Genomic DNA, 14,801 nt, shown 5'->3' with positions numbered 1-14,801 from the left:
GCCACCTCTTCTGATATAGTTAAATACATTTTTCAAGGGACCCTCCAGTTCCTTTAAAAATACCTTATAAAATTCAATCGGGAACCCATCCACGCCTGAAACTTTTGCTCCTGCTGTTGTTTTTATACTAGTTTGAATTTCCAGTATGCTTATTTCACTGCTTAATTGATTCTTCCTAAAATCGGAGATTTTGGGAATATCTAAGCTTTCGAAATAATCCTTGATTAATGTTCCCTCCACCTGAATATCTGTGGAGTATATTCTCTCGTAATGCTCAAGGAATACTTTCGCAATTCCCTCACTACGAGTCTCTATTCCTCCCTGAGGATCTTGAATTTTTAAAATAATGGAAGATTCTTGTTTTTTTCTAATTGAATTAGCCAAAAGCTTTCCCATCAATTGACTATCCTCATAAAGCTTTTGCTGAAAGGCCTTCGAGCTATTTATCTCTTCCAGGGTGAAGAAATCCCTAAGCAATGACTTCGCTTCTTCGCATTTATTGGGCATTTGATTAAGTTTTAGCGCATGTTCTTTCTCAGCGGCACTTTGAAGGACGGCAATTTGTTCCTTACGAACGTTTGCCTTATTGCAGGAAAATGCTATCATTTGCCCCCGGGCTGCAGCTTTAAATGCTCCCCATATAGAGAAAGGTTCAGCTGAATCTTTATTAACTAAGAAAAATTAATTGATCCATTCTTTGAAGCCCTCTACCCACTCCATGTTCTGTAAAAGGGTACGATCCATCTGCCACCTGGGGCGTTCTCTTTTTGTAGCTTCTAGCATCAGTTCCATTTCAATCCTCCCATGATCTGAGAAAGGGTTGCAACCTATTAATGCATTACCAATTTGAAGAGACCTGGAAGTTAAAAAAAAATCTATTCTAGAGGCAGTGTGGAATCTATTAGAGTAGCACGTGTAGGACTCAGTATTGGGATTTAGTGAGCGCCATGAGTCTCGCAGTTGATATTCTATCATAAAAGCTTCCAGCACCCCTTTTGTTTTTGGCTTTAGTTGCTTCTTGCTCTTGTTAGAAGTATCCCTTTTTAAATCTTGTATATAATTAAAATCGCCTCCTATCACAATTTGTCCTGGATTTCACTGATTTCCGTCAGGGCAGAAATGTCATCGAATATTGGGCCATAGTAATTAACAAAGTTTAATACTTTCCCCAACAGTTTTACTGCTACCCAGAGCCATCTGCCTATAGAGTCTCTTTGCACCTGTATGACCTCCCAAGGAAGACTCTTTGCGAGATAAATAGCAACTCCCCTCTGGGCAACCCCAGCTGAGGAAAAAAAAACCATACGAGAAGTATCTTGGCAAAAACAACTTTGGCGAGTTGGTCTTTAGGTGTGTTTCCTGTAAGAAGACAACCTGGGGATTCAGGGCCATTGCCCATTTCAAAAGCGAGCCGTACTTCTGTTTATTCAGTAGCCCGTTTGCATTGATGGACAGGATTTTACATGAATCAAATCTCATCTCTTTTTTTGTAGCAATTTATATCTAGTCTGCACCAACCAGAATTAACAGTCAAAATAGCAACCCTACTGTACATGTCTTTTTTTGCTGCTTTCCACCCCCCCCACCCAAACTTCCCCCAGGGATGCGGGAGCCCCCTTCCTGTCCATGCAGCCCCCATCCCACCCTCCACTTCTTCTTCGGGTGTCCTCTTCTTACACCCTGGTGTGACTCAGTAACCCAGAGCACCCACCTCTGATATTCAATTTTTTTTTATTTTTTACTTTAATTAGTGAGGAGAAAGAATAAGATAAATGAATCCTAACTTTTATAACAACTTCAAGTTCTGAATCGAGATTCCTTCCATTTTAACTCCCCCTGCCTTCAGAGCTAAGCCCTTGCAGATATCTCATTGAGAAGAGTTTGAGCCTCATCTAAATCGGTAAAGAGGAAAATTTTTCCTTTGACAAGAACTTTTAACTTTGATTGTTGCGCAATCGAAGCCTGGGCGCCGTTAGCTTTGAATAGCTGCAGGAGTTTTACAAATTCCTTTCTTCTTCTGGCCGCTGCCGCTGTCATGTCCATAAATATGCTACATTTTGCCGTTTCAGAAACATTAAATTGGCGCTGTTGATATGCCCTAGAGAGGATTCGGACTACAAGGTGTTTATGAAAATCTGGGCCCAAAGATTTGTGTCAGCAGCACAGGAGGTAATACATCAAGATCAGACAGGGTTTATAGCCGGTAGATCAATGGCAGCGAACACAGAATATTTGATACAGGCTTTAGATTTTTTTAATAATAATTAAACTCCTGCATGTATCTTGATGATCGATGCAGAAAAAGCATTTGATTTAGTTAACTGGTCAGCGTTATTTTTTTCCTTGGGTTGTTTTGGATTTCCGGCCCCGATTATTAGTATGCTACAGAACATTTATGAAGGGGCAACAGCTCAGGTTATAGTCAACACCAGGCAAGCAGGGAAGATTAAAATAAATCGCGGGACTAGGCAAGGTTGCCCTCTATCTCCCCTGCTTTTTACCTTTTTCATTGAACCGCTGGTGATAAAAATAAGGAACAATGAAGCAATAATACCCCCTATTGTCGGAATGTCAAAATTAAAATTATTTGCTGATGATATTGTTTTGTATTTAGCTCCAGAAAAAGAAAATATTCTACATCTTATGAAAGAGTTTAAGGACTACGAAAAGATTGGGGGGTATAAGATCAATGAGAAGAAAACGGAAGTTCTTATTTTAAATTCCAATCTAGATTTTCTTCCACCAAACCTCCAGTCTCAAGCAGAAAAAACGGGATCCAATAAGATATCTAGGAAGATAAACAGGAATTTATGTGACTAGAGACTATCAAGATCTTTTTGGGCTGAATTATACTAAGATGAAGAACAAAATTAAGAACATGCTGGAACAGTGGGATTCCTTGCCCCTGACTTTGATCGGTAGAGTTGCTTTGATTAAGATGAACATACTCCCCTTGGTTTTATTCCTTTTTAGTAATATTCCAATAAAAGTCAACATGGCCTATTTCAAGGAACTCGATTCTATGATGAGTAGATTTATCTGGAATAAAAAAGCCTCAAGAGTTAAGCTCTCGGTGGTACAACTTACTGTAAAGCAGGGCGGACTGGCTCTCCCCCATTACTGTAAAGCAGGGCGGACTGGCTCTCCCCCATTTTAAAACATATTACGAAGCAGCCCTTTTCGATATAGTGGCAGGACTATTAAGGACCAGACAGTCTAGAGACAATTTCTTTCTTGATAAAATGCTTGAGGAAGCAGGCTCTCAAATTTTTTTCTTTTTAAAAACTGCAAAGCTGCCCAAGAAAACAAGATATAAGACACTACTAGTGTACTCCTCAAGATTACGACTTTTGTTTAAAAAATGCGGCTCAGATGGTACCAGTTTTTTGAAATTACTGGAATGTGGTAAAATGGGACTCAAGATTTCTCAGAACCATCTGCTACAATGGGAATTAGCTGGTTTTTGTGAAATTAGACATTTACTCTCCCAACACAAGGTAATTAGTTGGCAAACAGTTGTAGATAGAGCATATCCTAGGCGGCTTATGTTTTTTGATTATTTACAACTGGTTTATCTGATAAGAAAAGAGATATGGGGCTCTGATACTCCACAAAATGCCTTGTTAGCAGCCTTATACCGGGAAAAACATAAGGGTACAGGATACTGGTACAAAAGGCTACTTCCTCCAGGACCTCCTCAGGCAATTCTTAAACATCTAGATAAAATAAGCCTCATGACACAATGCGTTTTGTCAGAAAAAGACTGGGAAGTAATATGCCAGCAAGGATATAAAACTCTCCGGGCAGCCAATTTTAAACGAATGTCCTTTCTCTCCCGCTGGATGGTATATTACACCCCGGAGGCCTTGCAGAGAATATTCCCTGGCTACGAGAATAAATGCTTTAGATGCAAAACAAATGGTCAGGGAGGCTGGCATCATGTGTTTTTTTCTTGTCCAAAGCTAGAATCTTTTTGGAAGGGGATTTTTACTGACATGGGATTGGCAACAGGTAAAACACTGCTACCTGAAGCAGAAGTGGCCCTTTTTGGCATTTGTGAAGATAGGTATAGGTTTAATAACTCAGAAGAAGCATTTATTTTTATTTCTACTACTGTAGCACGGTCCATGATTTTACAAAATTGGAAATCTGAGGTAATCCCATGTCAATTAAAATGGGTCAATAAAATGAAAAGAACATGTGCATTTGAGAGAGCTTATGCTGGCAGGGTGGGTGCGATTAAAAGATTTGAAAAGTATTGGAAATATTTTGAGAAGTTGAAATTTATAAAAGGAAATTGATATTTCACTAGCTGCTATCGCACTTTTTTGCACTTATTCGGATATTTTGCATCTTATTGCAGCAGCACTTTAATAATTGTAATAAAAACTTTGCTGCTTTTTTTTTTTTTTTTTTTTCTTTTTTTTTTTTTGATGGGTTTTGCCATACTAATATTTGATGAACCATTCAGCAACACTGATGTATATTTTTGCACTGTCACTTTAGAATTAGATTTTTTTTTATATAGGATGTTTCTGTACTTGAATTAATAGGGTTATCGGAACTAGAGTAGAAACTCGAATGTCCTTTTCTTAGCCCTCTATGTAATTTGTCAATTGTGCGGGTTCGAGCACTAGCACTTTAATATTGCTATAGCACTTTTGAAATTACAAATTAGCAGCTCATTGCAGTTTTCTTCTGCTCTTATATTTGATAAGTTATAAAATAATTTAGTTAATTTTGATTAATACTTCATTAGTGGTAGTTTATCATTTAACTTTCTATGATTCTGCTTTTTATACTTTAGAGAAGGGCAAAGATACCCTCGGGGTGTTAAAATGCTTTGTTTGTGTACAATGTAATACGGAATTTGACGTATTGGATTAATTGCTTTCCTTTTACCACTTTGCACTAGCACTTTAAGATTGACTTAATTTATTCGATAGAAGTAATGCATAGGTCTGGTTTGTCTCATGTTTATTGTATGAAAAATTGTATCTAAAGTTGAAAAATCAAATGTACCAATAACACCCTACTGTCTTGTTTAATAAAAATTAAAAAAAATAAAAAATGATATATTCTTTCAGGCTGGAGCTCAGAAATAATTTCCACACTTCAGTTGTATGCTTTTATGGCACTTCCAATTTATTGTGTGCTGCTAAAAACGTCAAATTAGCCTATAAGCTGTTTTATAACTATTACCTTAGTTTAGTGGGATTAATATCTCATTTGTTTTCGTACTATAAGGCACAGCCTACGCAGAGTCAATCATCATAATGTAATGATTTTAATCGAATATTTAACGTGCACATATTATTATAATGAAATATAAGTAATCAATTGTATGTAACAGTAATGGTTGTGCAATCAAAAATAGCACTCACTACTATAGCCACATAATGTATTCGTCAATTCAATCCATTATTTATGTAATGTAGACATTAGTTTCTTATGAAGCCACCAGGGGTTGTCACTGACCTTGCCAGGCCACTCTCGAGCAACACAGAAAGGTAATGTTTTGGGTCACACACTTTTCGATCTGTAAGCCATTGGATTATTAGTTGCAAAAGTTGTGAATTCTTCACGAGTAATAGGTTCACAATTGTTCGTTTACTGGTAACCAAGTACCCCATTGTTGCACTTGACTGTTTCAGGGAAGCTAAGCAGGGCAGTACAAGGCCCACTCTGGCGAGGTGGTGTGGCTGAACAATCCCAATTCACTGGCACACAACAGTACTAAATCAATTATTGTCCAGTTAGTGCATTTCTTTTGAAAAAGAAAAAATACTTTTATTACACACAGGCACACACTACTAAATGCTACGCATTAAATTACAAATATAAGCAACAGGTAGATTGATTGCTTTGGTGATACCAACCACTGTATCACATTACACCCCAAAGGGGTCCAGAACCCCATAATCACAATACCCAACCACCTATACCAGATGCAACCTCACAATATAAAGGAGTGTCAATAGACATAAGTCAGACCTACTGGCTTTGTCAAGGTGTCACCACATTAATAAAACAGACAAATGTTATAATTCGCACTTAAAACCCATCTGGACCATAACATATTCAAATGTAGTAATTATAAGAAATTCATGGTCATCAATAACACTATCAACAAAGCATTTGAATTTGAAAACATTTGTATTAGAGTCTTTCTTTGCCTTCTATAGGCCAAATAAAGAAGCCATAGGACCAATCACTAGGGGTTCCTGCATTATAGAACCCAGGAGCAAAAGCTACAATATGTGAGTGCCTAAAACCATGGTCATTGTTTACAGACTCCTGCAGACTTATCATTTATTTAATTAATACCTTTTTTTAGGCCGCTGCACTTCCTGAAGTCCCCTACAACAGCTGAGCAAAAGATTGGTCAAGCCCCTGTCCAGTCTGGGGTAGCACACTAACAAGCATTATCAATTTAGCCCTCGTGGGGCATTATGGGGTGCTCCTCAACCATTTCATTGCATATTTAATGAGCAGGTTGCTCTTCTCATATTTCCTTTAGTAGCCGCACCCTGCGGATGTTTTCTTTTTAAAAACATTTGGGGTTCACTTGATTTTTGGCATAAAGGGGTCACTTTGGGGTCATGAGGAGCCAAAAACATCTGCAATTTCACCTTTTCTTCAGAAGGAGTTCTCCGTGATGCCAGCTAAGGGTCCAGGATGTGGAGGGCACCTAATGGGGAAAAGGACTCACTCTAACAGAAGCCAGCAGCAGGGCTCAGCATGTCCAGGCAGGTCCAGTGGGTGCTGGTCAGCTGGGCAGTTGCAGGGAGTCCTCTGAAAGCTTGTTGTGTCCCAATAGCTCACACAAGCTGTCAGCCAGATGACCCTTGGAGTCACTCTAGGTAGCCTGGGTTCAAGGCTAGCAGGTCCATTCCTTCTTCAGTCAGCAGGGAAGTCCCTCTTCCTCAGACAGCATGATAGGTCTTCTTCTGAATCTTCCTCAGACTAGGAATGTTCTCATTAAAGGTTATGAAGGTTCGATTTTTATATGTGGGGTCTGCCTTTATATGTGGAATTCCCTGACCTACCCCCAAATCTGATTCTGGTCAGTTCTTGCCCTTCTCCTGGTTCTCGTTACAAACAGTCTCAGGTGACAAAGGATAGGCCTGGTGTCAAGTTCTTTTGTGTGTGCTACTGCCAGAGCCCTTTGAAGTGCAATCGGGGCAGGGACGGTACAACTCCTACCTAGCCATCCTGTCAGCAAGACCCAGTCCCTTCATACTTGCACTTCCTTAGTCTCACTGTCTGGAAGTAATACAGAAGCCACAACAGTAGAGCCATTAACAGTCTTGTGACCAAGTACACTGGCAGAAAGGCACAGTGGTTTGGGCAGAAGAATGCCAACTTTCCAAATGTGGCATTTTCAAAATTGTAACTTCAAATCAGAATCAGATTTTACCATCAACGAGGATTTTAAAAGACAATTCATTCGAGCATAAACATAATTTCTCTTTTCGCTCCCAAATCTGAAGTTAGCACTTGTTGAATGTGGTACCCCGTGTTAGTCTATGGGATAGATAGCCAAACAAAAGTGAAAACGCTTGATAAGTTTTTCAATGCCAGTGCATGTAAACTCAAACCCTCATGTCTTACTTTTTAAATACCATGTACCCTGTCCTATGACCCTTTAGGGCCTACCTTAGGGGTGACCTATACGCAAAAAAAGAAAGTTCAGGCTGGATAAACATTTATTTGCCAGGTTGAATGGCAGTGTAAACTGTCCTATAGGCTGTAGTGACATGCCTGGGACATGCGTCACAGGACTTCTTTAGTTGGTGGCGCTTTGAGTGTTGCTGCCCACAAGTAGAATTTAATTTACAGGTAGTACCATCTACTAGGGACTTACAAGTAAATTAAATGTGCCATGTAGGTGTAGGCCAATTTTACCATGTTTTAAGGGCAGAGCACAAGCACTGTCCAGCATAAAGTGTGACGATTTTGAAAGTTCAATGGAGCGAGTTTGCTCGAAAAGTAGCGAAGACCCTGTTACGGGAAAAGGAGCTCAGACTGCGGGACGTGCCTGCTTCTCCGTTGTGTTCCAAACCTTGGAACACAACGGAAAAGCTTCAAAATCGTCACACTTTATGCTGGACCGCGAACATCACACCCGCAGCTCTACGGCCCTCCAGGACGCCGGCACCTTCGCTCCTAACGTCCTTTTAACTTTTCTGTACACATCCTGACCAGATCTCTACACACTCGCATTCGAGTGGTTTTAGCTATACTCACTTGAATCGTGCGTTCCGCACTGTTGCACAAACACATCACCCGGTCAGGAGCTGAGCCGGGTCGGATTTATCACCGGCAAAGCGACCGACCAGAGGGCCCTTATCTCACACAAGCCCTGAGGAGTCGCGGAATTCACTTTCCAATGCAACGAAACACGTGTCGGCTGGCTATCAAAGACATTAAATGAAGATTTGCTTCCAAGATTTTACTTTGTTTCACTAGCAGCTTGTTATTGTAATTGCTTCTTGGTGTCCACATGGACACACGTTGGGCTACACTACTATTTTGAGTGCAGTAGGCATTTTGTTTTTGCAAACTTAGAATGAGGGTGTTCCTCTTGTAAGGTGCTGACCCTGATAAATTGTTAGCATCCTTGGAATTCTTCTGCCAAACTATGCATTATGGAGGCCGTTCCTGGAATTTGATGGTGACCTATGATTTCTATTATACATCTTGTTTTAATATTCACGGTAAGTCACCGATAACCTGCCATGCTATTTCCCATACTATTACTTCTTCTCCGTTGCCCCCTCTGAGAGAATCTGGCTTTCTCATTAACACTAGATCTTTAGTGAAAAATAACATCGCCTTTCGCGATTTTATTACTGCCCGAAAGCCTACATGGGTTTTCCTTACCGAAACCTGGGCAACTGAGTCGTCAGGACCGGACTTGGTTGAGGCTGTGCCGGATGGTTATTCTTTAACCAGACTGGATAGAGTAGGGCGCAGAGGAGGTGGCCTGGGAATTCTTTACAAGACATCCCACACCTGTAACACTACTCCTCTTTCCAGGCCTTCTGACCTTTTTCAAGCCCTGCATTTCCTCATAAAATCCCCAGAGGCCGCCCCTTTTGTGGGTATCTTGGTCTAGAGACCCCCTGGGTCTAGAACAGACTTCTGCCAGTCTCTCCTTAATATTCTGGAGCCCTATTTTGGAACAGCCAAACTGACAGTTTTGGGTGACCTAAATTTTCATTTAGATAACCCTGATGACAAAGACTCTTTAGATCTCCTTGATGCACTATCCGCATGTGACTTAGTGCAATTGGTTAAACATCCCATGCACCAGGCAGGTCACACACTGGATGCAGTTTTTTCCAATGATGAAAGGCTCAAAATAGAAGTCCCTATTCCACTGTCTTGGTCGGATCACTTTGCGGTTCCTCTGGAACTTATGGTCGCCTTGAAGTCCATTAAGACAGGTGTCCCCAGTCACACCAAGCTCAGGAGGAACCTTAAGAAAATCACAAACACTTTGATAGCCCCACTATTGCAAAATTACAAATCTGACCTCTATGAGGAATATAATCTAGCGGCAGTGGTGTTGTCCAAAGCCATTGGCATAGCGGTCGATATGCTAACCCCTCTCGCCTCCTGTTATTCCGCGAGAAAGAAACACTCTGCACCCTGGTTCTCGGAGCCTCTCAGGCTCATGAGACAAGGGTGCAGGAAGCAAGAAAGGCTTTGGCGAACAAGCTGGAATCTGAAGGAGAGGGATAAACACAAGTTACTCCTTAAGGAGTACAAGTTGGAGACTATCAGAGTCAAGCAAGAGTACTTTGCCAACCTCACTATGACTCTCTCTTCTCCCAGAGATCTTTTGAAAATAGTGGACTCGCTCTGTACATTACAGACACAGGACCCCGTTGTGGGTTCTCAAGAATTCTGTGACAAAATCGCGGGATTCTTCCACTCGAAGATTGTGGACATCTACCAGAATCTTGAAGTACAAAGATCTGTTACCCCTCCCCCTCCTGCCCCCCTTCCTCCGCTCCTGAAGGATGTCCCCTCCATCACCCACAAGAGGCTGGTAGAGTTTCCACCTTTAACCTATCAGGAGCTTGACCTGCTTCTTAGTAAGACAAGGTCGGGATCCCCACTGGATCCTTGTCCCCTGAAATTCCTGAAGGAATGTAAAGACTCCCTGCTCCCTTTTTTACTTGACATCATGAATAGGGCCATGAGAGAGGGCATTTTTCCATCTGAATGGAAAAATGCAGTCGTCAAGCCTCTATTAAAGAAACCAACTCTTGATCCAGAGGTGCTCAAGAATTATCGCCCCATTTCCTTGCTCCCAGCACCTGCCAAGATGCTGGAGACGCATCTCAATCAACATCTGGCGGCATTTCTTGACTCTTCTGATCTTTTGGACCAATCCCAGCATGGTTTTAGGAAACACCACAGTACCGAGTCTGCCCTGACGGTCGTACTGAACAACATCCGTATGGAGGTAGACCAGGGACATTCCATCGTCCTGGTCCTTCTAGATCTCACGGCCGCTTTTGACACCCTGTCCCCCTCGGTGCTAACATCTCGCCTGAGGGAGATAGGGGTAGAAGGAGCGGCCCTGAGTTTGCTGGCCTCCTTCCTCGACCAGAGGGTACAGAGGGTGAAGCTGGGAGACTTTTTATCTCCATCCCTACCTGTGCAATGTGGGGTTCCTCAGGGGTCGGCATTAAGTCCGACCCTGTTCAACATCTATGTGACCCCACTTGCCAAGTTGGTTAGATCTTTTGGGATGGAGGTAGTCTCCTATGCAGATGACACGCAGATTCTGGTGTCCCTCTCTCACCCTGATGGCTCATCCCCGTGCAACTTTAGGATCCGCATGGAAGCAGTGTCACAATGGATGATTTACAATTCATTAAAGTTGAACGGCAAGAAAACGGAGATCCTAGTGTTTGGCCCTAACAATAACATCTGGTCACCTGAATGGTGGCCGTCCTCGCTGGGGTCCTGCCCTACTCCCACGGAGTCAGCGCGAGTAATGATTGAACCGGCCCTTTCTATGACCTTGAAGGTAAATAGAGCTGTTGCTACCTGCTGGGGGATTATCAAAATACTCAGGAAAATAAAACATTACCTGTCCCCCCAGGCGCGGAAGCAAGTGGTGGTAGCACTTGTCGCTTCGCGACTCGACTAGTGCAATGCCCTATACATCGGCATGAATAAGAGCCTAACACAGCGCCTTCAGACCGCCCAAAATGCGGCTGCCAAATTCGTCTTGGACGCTCCCAGACTAGCGTCATCAACAGCTGCTAGGAAAGCCCTACATTGGCTTTCTATTGAAGCGAGGATCACCTTTAAGATGCTCTGCCTGACTCATAGTGCTCTCTCTGGCAGTGGCCCTGGAGGGGTCAAGAAACTGCTGACCCCCTATGTTTCGGGCAGACTCCTTCGTTCTTCCTCAAAGAATCTGCTTGTGGTTCCTCGCTTCCGTAAGAACAGATGGAGCGGTAGGGCCTTTTCTACTATCGCCCCAAAGCTATGGAATATTCTTCCAGATGAAATTAAAACTCAACCCTCTGTTCTTCGTTTCCGAAAAGCACTAAAAACCTGGTTGTTTGCAAGGGTGTACTTGTAGTTTATTTCTAGTTGCTTTTCTGGATTTTCTGTTAGGCGCCTTGACGCCTTCGGGCTAAGTCGCGCGTTATAAGATTCTTTTGATTTCATTCATTTCACATCTGTGATTTTGTTTAGCTGCCACTGCTGTACGATTAGCAACCTTAAAATATGAGTGATATTAGGGCATGTAAGCATGCTCATTATAAGGGGGGTTATTTGTAGTAGATTTATTACAAATATAAAGGTGGTAGTTTTGTGAAATAAAACCGTTAAACACGTTTTTTGGAGAATATAATCTATAGGAACAGAAAGGTTGGCATTTAGGAACAAAATGTGTTTTATTCAGTAATGTAGAGATGAAACTCAGGGTCAAAATTAAAATATTTCTGTTGTATTCAAGTCTCACATTTCAATGAAACTGGTGCTGGATTGTGAAGATGTATTGCTGAAGCTATTTCCTAATTGTTGGTTTCATAGTCAGTTGCGAACGATTTTATGACACTATCATCTGTAATGCTGTCTGAAGTCTCAGCCTGTAAGATTAATGGTAGACCTGACAGCCTAAGAGCTTTCTTCCCCCAAACCTTTTGCCTTACTCCTCCATATCTCCTTTTTATTGGCCTTATGTCTCTGTGCACTTGACCACTGCTCACCAATGCTAAAGTGTGTTTGCTTAATCGTTAAAACATGGTAAAATTTGCTTACACCTCCCAATTGGCATATTTAATTTAAGTGGAACAACATGTACCCTGGGCCTGTAAATTAAATGCTACAAGTGGGCTTGGAGCAATGATTGTGCCACCCACATTAAGTAGACCTATAAACATGTCTCAGGACTGCCATTGCAGACTGTGTGTGAAGTTTTAAACTGCCATTTCAACCTGGCAAAATCATTCCTTTGTCAGGCCCAAACCATCTATTTTAATACACAGGGCAGGCTGTAATATTTTTAAAAAGTAAGACATGTACTTTTAAGCTTTACACTTCCTGGTTGTGAAACACTTTTACATTTGCATTTCACTATTAAAAGGCCCAACTGTCTCATTTGATAACATAGGAGTTACCTTATTGCGTTTAATAAGGATAACTTTCTGTTGGGAACAGGTAAACAGTTCCTTTTTTTATGTCTTTGGAATTCTAATGAAAACCCCTCTTTTATGATAAAGTCAGATTTTGATTACAATTTCGAAAAAACACCACCTTTAGAAAGGTGGAATTTTCCTGCCTTTGCCATTTAGTGCTTGCATCCTGTCCCTGGGTCACATGACTGGGTGTAGGTGGCAGTTGGTCTTTGTGTATTCCTCCTAGACAGCCACACACAATAGAGAGTTAAGGTGTGCCTGGATGGGCCGCCACTGACAGGATAGGAGGGCGTAGTTAGGTACAGCCCCACTTATATCTGAATAGGCTGAGTCCTCTCGTCACACAAAAGATTGTATACCCCCTCTATTTAGTCTGGAGCCAGGTCAGGAAAGGCAGGAAACCTGAGTATTTCAAAGGGAACCCTCCAAAAGTTTCTCTTATTTAAAAGAAGGCACCAGGTATACATTTTGGACCTCAGACACCAACTCTTCAGTACACTTCTGGACCTGTGGAAAACTCTGCCAGGGAGAAGTACTGCTGTGCTGCTGAAAGGACTGTTACTCTGCTGGCCTGCTGTCCTGAAGGACTGCAGCCCTCTTGCCTGGGTGAGAAGGACTAGACCTGCAACCTCTAACCAGGACCACCAGAGAGATTCCAATGGCTAGTCTTTTGTAACTAGCACCTGGATTCTGCAACTGTCAAGTAGTGCCACCCTGTCTTGGAACCTTGGAAGTGGGCTTGAAGGTACTCTTCCAGCCCATATGTGGATCCAGCAGAACCAATGCATCTCCTCTGCTGTGTGGTGCAACGCTGAGCAGAACTGATGCGTTGCCTCTGCTGCAAGGATTCTCCCAGCGCAAGAACTTCGCATCGCCCCTGCAGCGAGCAGTCCTAACAAAACCACCGCTGTGTGGCGCATCCCTGACACAGGCCCTTGCATTGCAAGCCCCTCATCGATGGTATTCTTAATGTTGGCACAGGACTTCGCACTGCAGCCTCGCATCTCCTATGAACCGATGCTGCACGATGCACCTTCAACCCGAATCCCCACATTGCCTGGGCTGCACAATGCATCTTTGACGCCTCACCTTGCAACACTCCACAATAGGATTTAATGTATTCTTGTTCAGCTGGCCTAACTGGGTCCCTGTAGCTGGCCCGTACTCAACCAGTAACACAATTTCAAACAATTGCTCTCCCTTTAAGATCTGTCTAGTAGTGTCTGGCCTTGTCTAGCCTCTCTTTTTATTTCAAAGTATTTTATTGAGAATAGTTTTTCCAAATACAAAAACAAAACAGTCGGACACAGTCACGGGAAGCAAGACACAAAGGCCTTGTGTAGCCTCTCTAACCTGACAAGTAGCTCTCTTTGAGATCTGTAACATGATGGATAGCTCTCCTGTGTACTTACTGAGTGTACAAGATATGTGAAACATATTTTTTCTTCTTTTCCTCCTATAAGTAGATTAACAGTCATAATATATGAATGTAAATGTACTTGAAAGGGGAAGGATGGAATTAAAGGGATAGAAGTGAATTAAGATGAAAGGAATCCACGCCCGAAAGCAGATCCAGACACTTTAACTGCATCTAAAATCTATAGCTTTTTGCCCAATTTGTAGGGAAACAAAACTGAAGATGCTTTCTCTTGCTACCATTCTTGACAGGTTTTCTTGGGTTGTGAACCCCTAATACTGCTGGGGAGCACCATAATTTCATAGCACGTGATGAAAGTATTGGAATATTTCATGAGCACCCCTTAATGACTAACTGTAAAACATGTGGCTTTTTAGCCAATATGAAACTTCTGCTGCAAAATACACATTCATTTAAAAACCTTTGGGGTTGTGGTGGCTTAGAGTTGTAACTCCCCAACAGTCCCTGGGAAGATTCTTAGAAAATTGTTTTGTAAACTATATTATTTTAACTAATTAAAAAACAATGTCTTAATGAATGGGTCCAAAAAGTAACTGTACCATCTAAGTGCCATTAAAGATAAGGTCCAAAGTAGAGAGAAGGGTGAATTGTGTATTTTCTTGCTTCTGACTCCAAATGGTGGTAATGCATGGCATCTGCGTGAGCAGGCCCGTTGTGTAGTATATTCTACAGCAAGGGTTCTTAAC

At 41.9% G+C, this 14,801-nt stretch overlaps 1 protein-coding gene across 1 annotated transcript in view; it reads left to right on the top strand.

Annotated features, from left to right (window-relative positions):
• Positions 1 to 14,801, top strand: part of HDC (histidine decarboxylase) — a 247,775-nt gene that overhangs the window by 103,306 nt on the left and 129,668 nt on the right. The window lies entirely within an intron of this gene.

The sequence above is a fragment of the Lissotriton vulgaris genome, chromosome 2_1 (genome assembly GCF_964263255.1).
Source record: "Lissotriton vulgaris chromosome 2_1, aLisVul1.2, whole genome shotgun sequence".
NCBI classification, from domain to species: Eukaryota; Metazoa; Chordata; class Amphibia; order Caudata; family Salamandridae; genus Lissotriton; species Lissotriton vulgaris.
Note: the sequence above shows the minus strand (reverse complement) of the source record. Positions and strands in the feature narration are given on the sequence as shown.